This window comes from Leptinotarsa decemlineata, unplaced genomic scaffold (assembly GCF_025532065.1).
Source record: "Leptinotarsa decemlineata unplaced genomic scaffold, Ldec_3_MD MMD2_tig00026340_RagTag_RagTag, whole genome shotgun sequence".
Classification (NCBI taxonomy): domain Eukaryota; kingdom Metazoa; phylum Arthropoda; class Insecta; order Coleoptera; family Chrysomelidae; genus Leptinotarsa; species Leptinotarsa decemlineata.
In genome coordinates this window covers 1,249,729-1,258,642 of record NW_027412694.1, presented here as the reverse complement: position 1 = coordinate 1,258,642, position 8,914 = coordinate 1,249,729, and the positions used below count along the sequence as shown (strand labels likewise).

Below are 8,914 nucleotides of genomic sequence, written 5' to 3'. Positions count from 1 at the left end.
TTGACTTTTACAATTTATGATCCAGTGCGGATTTTCCGTAGCCCAATACCGAGCATTTCGCGATGAAACTACCCCATTGGTGCTGAAAGAAGCTTCATCACTAAACATTATGCAGTTTAAAAAATTTCTTGTATTCAGGTACTCGCCTTGTGCCCACAAACAAAATTCCATACATTTCACTTCATCACCTGCCTTTAAAGAGTGAAGAAATTTAGGTTTAAATGCTCTCATTTTGTTTTGTTTAAGACATCGTCGAATAGTCTCTCTCGGTAAGTTTAAATCCAAACTGGCGACTCGTAAACTTCTGTTTGGGTGGTTTCTAAAATAATCTAAAACAGCACCTTCGTTTAAATTTCTTCTTCGGTGATTATTTTTTAAAATATGTTTGCTGACTGCACCGGTTTCTTTAAATGTTTTGTTAATTTTACTGACGGTGCTTCTGTCAATGGGAAGTCGATTTGAATGTCTGTGATTGAATATCCTAGCTGCTTCTCTTTCACTATGATAATTGTCCCCAGAAATTCTCACAATTTCAATTCTTTCTTCTAATGATAATTGCAAAGCCATTATTAAATGCACGTAACTAACAACTATTATTTTATTTATGATTAACTGTCAAAATCACAGCCTACTGTTGATTTATTATAAAACCTTTGCATAATGAGTTAAGCTTCCTCAAATTATTGATATCTCCTCTAAAAGATTGTTTTAGCTGAGTTATGAAGAATTTACAGGGAACAATTTTTGTCCTGCTCTCTGTTTTATTATTGAATAAATGATTTCCATGCTTTAAATCAATTTGATTTTAGCGGCTATGCGGAAGAATGTACTAAGTACTGCATAACTTGAAAATGAATTTTTAATTTTCTGTTATTCTAGAATACACTTCTCGTAACCTACACTCAAATGAATGATTTTAAGGGAATATTATCCACAAATCCAGTGGCGTAGTCAGATTTTTATTACAAAACGCTTGCACCACAAATCTCTCACATTACCATATTTTCAGGAGTTATAACTGTAGAACGCATTGAGCTGTTGACTTCGGATTTTCACTGTACAAATTCACTGGTGTTCTACTTGGTGATAACAGTGTTGTCAGATCTCAAATATGTCTATAATCTGAATAAAAATTACAAACAAATACTTTGTTTCCAAAATTTGTTGTAACTTCGTTGTTAACAAATATTTTTTAATGAAAATTTGACAGTTTTGATTTATAATGACTACGAATCCAGTGGTGTAGTCATATTTGAAAACAAAAATTGCCTAATAAACTTTTGCCGTTTTTGACAAACAAAAAAACCATAGAGTGCCTTGGAAATGAAACTAAAATTGTGAAAGTTAGTGTCAAGATACAGTTTTTCATGCTTAATATTTCAATAAAAAAAAATTGAGATTGATTGAAAAATGCACATTCTACAGGGATGGTTCCATTTTAAATGGGTCACACTGTATAATCATTTTATATCCTCTGAAATAAATAAGTCCACTCTTAATTTAAAAATGTGACAGAATCGTAAGTTTCCTTATTACAGTTTTACCTTTGGTATTATTGATATCTCTATTAGCATATTTGATAACCATAAAAAATTTTCATTCTTATGAATTGCTCAATTATGTACATTTTTGGAAAATTTTCAAAAGAATGAAGCAAATCTACATCCTTCATTAGGTTGAATAATATATTCGAAAATGCTCCCCCAGTAGAAATTTCTGTAAATCGATTGTTGAATAAACATTCCAACTGATATATAAAATTAATGAATTCATCTGGTGGTGAGCGCAAATTTCCAAACATGTTTTTTTTTTCGTAGTATAAGCTTTAAAATAGCTTAACAGACGATTTACATCCAAAGTCCAGCACTTCGTGCTGAAAGAGTGACACACATAACATGTATGAACTTGAAGAGATTTTTTTTTAATGTATCCACAAACGTAAATGAATGAATTCTGAGTACATACATCTTCTTTTTGATAATTATAATCCGGAAGGGCAAGGGCTGTGATTCTCATCTGATATAAATATATCATTTACGTTTGTGGATTGTATACTGATTAATAAATCATCTAAATCATTCCTACAATTCATATGATTGGAATGAAAATAATTTAGGCAAAACAACTTCCAGAATGCCCTTTGAAATTGTATGGGGGTCGGATTAACATCGTTTTTAAATATTTATAATTTGATTTGGAAAGCTTATCCCATATTTTAATTACACTATTCATGGAAATAATCCAACATTTTCTAAATCTGACTCGATTTGTGACATTTTTGTCATCTGAATTGAAAATTTCAAGATTTTTCAAAAACGTTAGATCCTCTTTAAAAAAATCTAATTGGAATTTCGAAACTTCTGGAACGTTTTTGTATTTATAAGGATATCGTAAAGAACACGAATTCAACAAATCAAAAAGGTTATTGAATGTCTCTATTACGTGTATTGTGCCAAAAGAAGAAGCAGGAAGTGAGTTAATTGCCACAAATGCATTCATTCCACTGGCAACTGTACGGCTTAGAACTTGTGTTGCTGGACTCACTTTCATTTTTTCAAAATTGTTTGGATTGATATGTGATTTGGTAAGATTTGGTGCGAATCTATAAAATTGACCTATGTCTTGCTCATAAAAAAGAGCGCACAAGAGACTAAGATGTACTTTTGCCTTCAAAATGAAATGAATGTTTTAAAAAATTGTTTCTAGTGGCTTTTATCAAATGACTTGTATCAAAAATATAAACAAGTTTTTTTACCACCGAGCTCAAATTAAGATTCTTCTAATGTGTCTCCTAATAACTTTGATAATTCATAAAAGTTAGAGCCCATGTCACTCACAATGCCATCAACATGCAGACCTATATTGGATAATTTAGAAATGCACTTGTCCAAAATATTACGTAGATTTTTTGCTGATAGCTGTGATTCAATGGAAAAAAAGCAATCGGTTGTTTCCAGGGAGAATAAAGTCCTCTAGCCATAATAACGAGAACATTTCTATATATGGAATCCCTCCTATTTGCCTCTCCAGTATCTTCGAAACCAAAAATTTCATCACATCCTGTATCAAAAAAATATTGGATTTTAAAGCCATCTCATCTATAGATATCACACATCGCTTGTCCTATTCGAGCATTGTTTTAATTTTAATTTCAAGTGCCTTAAATATCACTGAATTTTCTACTGTTTCTCTCACGATGTATTCTTCAAAACCAATTATCTCCTGAAAACTCTTGCTTAAATAGCATAAATTTAATGTATACCGAGTTAGGTACGTACCTTTTGTAACTAATTACCTACCTCATTATGTTTGCTCAGTGCTCACAGACTAATGGAGATAACTAAGCCCGAGAATGACGTGGGACAACCAAGTCGACGCATGCGTCTACGAAAAAGGGACACAAAATGGCCGTCTTTGTCGCTTCTCTGTGGTAGGTATTCTCGGGCTGAACCACCCAGTCCGCACCAACGTTGCCAAGTGTAGCCAGTTCGTATTTCACGGGAAATTCAAAATGTAACTCAGGAACTATGCTAATAAAAACAATTTTCTAAAAACAAGAGTTTATCGCCAAACAAAAAACATAAATATCGAAATGGTGATAATCAACAATATTGGTGGTCACTTATAGGTTGAACTGCTTTGTAAAAAAATACATCTACAAGGGCGTGTAATAGGTTTTCTTGAATTGTTGTCAGTTCTTGTGGGGAGGCCCAATGAAATGTTTTTTTCTGATCGCGTTTCTTTTTCGTTGATGTGAACCTAATTTGTGGATCAATGTATCTTTTAGAGGATTTATTTTTGGGTTTCAATTCATTATCCGTTTCTATCAATTTTGTACATTTAGATAAGTTATTTATTATGGATGAATACTGATGTATTTTATTGATAGTGTCATCACCAAGCTGATGAAAATCTAAACTTTCTAATTTCATTATCAATTGCACATAATTTTTCTTTCTCTATAGAATTTGCACTCACATAAAACCTTATGATTACGTGCCTCACAGAACAAACATAATTGTTCACAGCATTTCGATTCTAATATCTGGTGGATAGTATATGAACTATTCTGATTTTTGGAAATTTTCCAGTTATTACCAATTTTAAAAATTGTATGCTCATTGCTATTTTTAATAGCCTCCTTGTGATTCTGAGATATCAGTCTTGTTTGTTTGGAATGTTCACCCTTGCTCAATGTAATAATTCGTTCACCACTCTTGTCTCTTACATATTTCAATACCATGTTTAAACCCTTATCAAGGCATTTTACTGCCTTTGTTTCCAAGTAGAAATACTTAATTACTTTATGCATCGAGTCCATATGCATATTTGTGGTAATGCTAGCTTCTTTTCTAAAACAGTAAGCCCATTTTTTTTAAATTATGGCTGCAGGCATTAGAAAAATACTCTCTAGAATGTCTTGTGACTTCATTGTTGCACATATAACTCAAAGCATTATCCAAAGCTGAAACAAAGTTTAATTCAAAAGTTTCTTCTTGCAATATTATCAGTATTTTGTAAATTTCTGAACGCTTGTCCTTATTGGAAATTTTATTGAAATTGCTCTGCCAAGCTCTGTCAACATGTCAGGAGTAGAATAAGTGCTGTGGATAAGGCGGACCCATCACCCCAGACCATGCATTACAAAACACCTCAGCCATATCTGACATATTCACAATGAATAACTCCTGAAATAAAAAAACCTTAACTACCAACCACCACCAAAACACCAATGGTGTCCTTGATTGCTGAAAAAATACACTCTGCACAATAGTATCTTTTCTATTTGTGAACCTTTCAGTTACTGCAAAACCATGGTGATATTCATCTAAGACCATAATGGTTGTCATTTCAAAATCGTAGTAATTTAGGCCATAGGTACTATCAATGGTGATTGTAGATGAAAACTGTTTCATCATTTGTCTTTGAAATGTGTTCATTATTATCAAGCAAAAGTCCTCTTTTCTCAAAACACTATGGTTCTTTCCTTGATCTTTATACAAGAAAATAGGATTTTCTTTGAGATTTTCACATTCCTTCACCCAAAGAGCCACAGGAAAAGCATCATTAGAGTCTTGCTTTCCATCTTTCAATTCAAGACCTTAGCTTATTTTTATATTCCTCAGATCCTTAGAAGTTAACAAATCTACTCTTTTTAATGTTCACCAATATTATCACGAGTGAATTCTAAGATTCTGTGAAAAAATTGGTTAGGTTAATGCTCTGGTATAAGATGAATAATTCAAAATTGATAAGTGAATATTTAGATGCTATTTTACATCTAAATCACAGGATTCTGCAGAAATTGGCATTGGAATTATTTGTTAATAAGTCTCTGATAAATTGATGGATGTAGCCGTTACTAAGTGGTAGTTTGTAATATTCTCCAAAGCACGTTGGGCGATGTTCACAGTTGGTGTCTGAGGGAGCAGATGTCTGTCAGCCACAGCAAAACCGTGATAATACCCTTCACCAGGAAGAGAACGATCTAACGCCACCTTCCCTCAATGGTGGGGTCATTCCATTTGGGACGGAGGTGAAATATCTTGGCATTATCCTTGGCAAAAAACTCACCTGAGCGCTCACTTGGAAAAAGTTTTACACAAAGCCAGACTGTCCCTATGGATATGTCAAAGGATTTGTGGGTTTAGGTCCCAAACAAATCCATTGGATTTATGTGATGATTGTCAGACTAATAAAGATCACTTATGGTGCAATTGTCTGGTGGCCTAAGTCTTTACAAAAAACGGCCCAACGGCCCAGGCGACGCCCTCTGTCTTACAGACAGGCTTGTCTAGCCATCAGTGCTGCCATCAGTACCCCACCATCAGCGGCCATAGATCCTTCTAAATCTACCTCTTCTCCACATTTTTCTGGAGACAGAGGCAAGATGGACTGCATATAAACTTGTGCACATTGCCAATTGCACAAATTATTTCAATTCAGAGTGCAACAGACTGTTGGTTGACACTGGAAGTCACAGCATTCTGGAAATGACCTCTGACTTTATGCCTCCAACTGTCCACTACAAACTGCCTTATAAAGTACTATTCCCCAGTAGAGAGGACTGGATCATCTGGGAGAAGGAAATATCAAGAGCAGATAGTTGTTGGTTCACAGTTGGATCAAAAACACCTTCTGGTTCTGGTGCAGGTGTTTTAAGTCGCAGACCCAGGACAGAGATATCAACCTGCCTAGGAACCTATGCGACTGTATTTCAAGCGGAAATTTCCGATATAATTATGTGCGGAGAGACTGGAAGAATCCAACCTTATACACAAGTCAATAAAAATTATCTCGAACAGTCAAGCGGCATTGGAAGCTCTTGGCTCCTACCGAGCAACGTCTAAATTGGTAGCAAATTGCCAAAAACGACTCTCTTCGATAAGAAAACTCAACAGATTGTCTCTGGTCTGAATTCCTGGCCATTCTGGCCTGGAAGGCAATCGGGCTGCTGACTCCTTTGCAAAGGAGGGTGCTGCAAGCAGCTTCATTGGACCAGAATGTGTCATTGGTATCGCTTTAGGCTTTGCCAAACATAAAAAAAAAACTAATTAATACAGTTTATTGTATGATTTTCACTATAAAGGGTTTTACAAAAACCGTGACACGAGTTTCGCTATACCCTTTATAGTGTAAACTGTAATAATTAGTTTTTCAATATGGATTTTCATCAAGTATCATCAAGTATCGACCAGTTCTATTCAATTTTTGCCAAACAAAGATTGAATACCTGGATGGCAAGAAGGTTTAACTTCTGGCATAATCTTCCAGGATTGGCTCCCTCCATTATTCACCCTTCGAAGCTTGATATCAAACAGTAGGGATGAACTACGAGATCTAACAAGACTTAGACTGTCAAAAACGGAAAATGATGAAACAGTAGAGCATATACTTTGTGCCTGCCATGCTGGGGACCGAATCAGGTTTTTAGAGTTCGGCAGAGCCATACTCTTACCATCTGACCTGAAAGACCACTCACCATACAAACTAACCAGCTTCGTTAAGAAGCTGGGTTTATTTGGTCGACTAAGAATAGGTGTGAGCCACAATAAACCCTTGCGGGTTGTGGTGGAGGATCGAATAGACCCACTCACTTTGGATCTATTCTAACTACGTGGTAGGAAATCATAATGAAGAAAAGAGAATTGAAACTTTCTACGAGGTGAAAAACATAAAAGTTTCAATTCTTTTTCCTTCATCAAGTCTCTGTTAGTAACATAAGTATAAAATATAATTACCTTTGGGGTGCAAACCTATTTGTTATCTTTGTGGCAACATTTTATTTTTCAGTTTTCGCAATCTAGTTCTAGTATCTAGCTTATGACCATAATGTACTTTTTACTACTCAACCATAATTTTATTTTTTTTCTTTAATAACTTTGATTGTGCTTGTGCAAGAACTTTTTATCTTACAAGATCCCTGGCTCTTCAACAATCTATGTCTTTGATTACTGTTGTCATTGAGGATATAACTTACAACAGAGTGTATAAAGAAGTCAATCAGCTCTTTTTGAGATATAACATGTTAGAATTTTTTATTCTATCTCACCTTTTATCAAATTGCACTTATATAGGGTTAATATTTATGTTAATTTTTGAAATATAGCCTCAGCTGTACCATATCCATGTAGCATATTTGTACCCAATCTGAATACCTTTACACTCAATAATCAAATTAGTGCTCACTTGATGTGGGTACACCTGTTGCACTTGTGATACACTATTTCACCAATAGTACTAGCATTTCTACTTTTCAAAACATAAGAGCAATTGTTAATTGTTTCAATATTTGATTTCCAAAATCTGAAATAAATAAAAATAATTGTCAAAATAGTGTTATTCTGATTTTAGAATCAACAAACCATTTATATTTTTCATAACAGGGCACTCTGTTTCAAACTTCAGCAATTGAATTCTCTGCAAATGGTCCACTGAATTCTTATGGGTTTTGAATGCAGCATCACAATCTGCTTCAAGAAAAAGGCTACTAAAAGTTGCAGAGCATCCCCTCTGAGATGAATATGCTAAAGGCTCTGGATTTTTTTGGTGCACTTGTTTGTTATGAAATGATTGTGTGGCATATACTTTCTCACGTATACTACATCTAACTGGAATTTTCTGAATTCAAATTCCGATACAGGTAAGTAAAAAAGAAAACCACAATATAACTAAAGCAAGTTCTAACACATAACCTGATTTTTAAAGTATAATTTATAATTTCCCGCGAAATACAAACTGGCAACGTTGATACGGACTGGGCGGTTATACATGTATAGTCCCAGCCAATGACAAAGCTCAAGTTTTTTTGACATTTAACATCAAACAAATAAACGATCTGTGACATAGTTCTGTGTCTGTGACCCGAACCATAGCCCTGTTGCCAAATAACTTAGGAGCTGCTTGGCTGTGGCTACTACAGACTTAGATATGATTACACTTTAAAAAAGTGACATCTGAATGAAAGTAAAAATATTTGAATGATATGAAGTGAATAGTGAAAATTTGCATATAACACATTAATTAAACTGCTGATGATGTGTTTGAATATCAAAATGATTCAATCTGTGTTCATGTCACATACATATCATATTTCAATCTCAAAATTTGATATTTCCAACCAACAGGTGGTTTTTCCTTTTTTGAAAAAAACTAATATATCATTTATGGTCTGAATCATTTGTATTTAATCAGGTTGGAATTCCATTGTCTAATATATTGTAAATTGATTCGAAATCCCTGAAAAAAAAGACGATTGTGGATACTAACAATCGAAACGTCGTGACGTAACTTGGTTCGGAATCTTTTAAATTTTATTTTTCATTTTTTGTTAATAATATTTTTTGATTTTTCAGCTTTTATTAATATTTCATTTTTTTTGGTTGTTGCTTGTATGTTTTTTTTTGTAATTTCA

At 34.0% G+C, this 8,914-nt stretch overlaps 1 long non-coding RNA gene across 2 annotated transcripts; it reads right to left on the bottom strand.

Moving 5' to 3' along the window:
- Window positions 1-1,480: 1,480 nt before the first annotated feature.
- Window positions 1,481-8,236, bottom strand: LOC111513693 (uncharacterized). Of its 2 annotated transcripts, none has more exons than XR_002723251.2 (3): window positions 7,866-8,236; window positions 7,242-7,806; window positions 1,481-4,465 (listed from the first exon to the last, which is right to left on the bottom strand). It is a non-coding gene; the product is annotated as an uncharacterized lncRNA (long non-coding RNA). The 2 variants fall into 2 exon arrangements; XR_002723252.2 differs by having other exon boundaries at window positions 7,553-7,806.
- Between the last annotated feature and the right edge of the window lie 678 nt (window positions 8,237-8,914).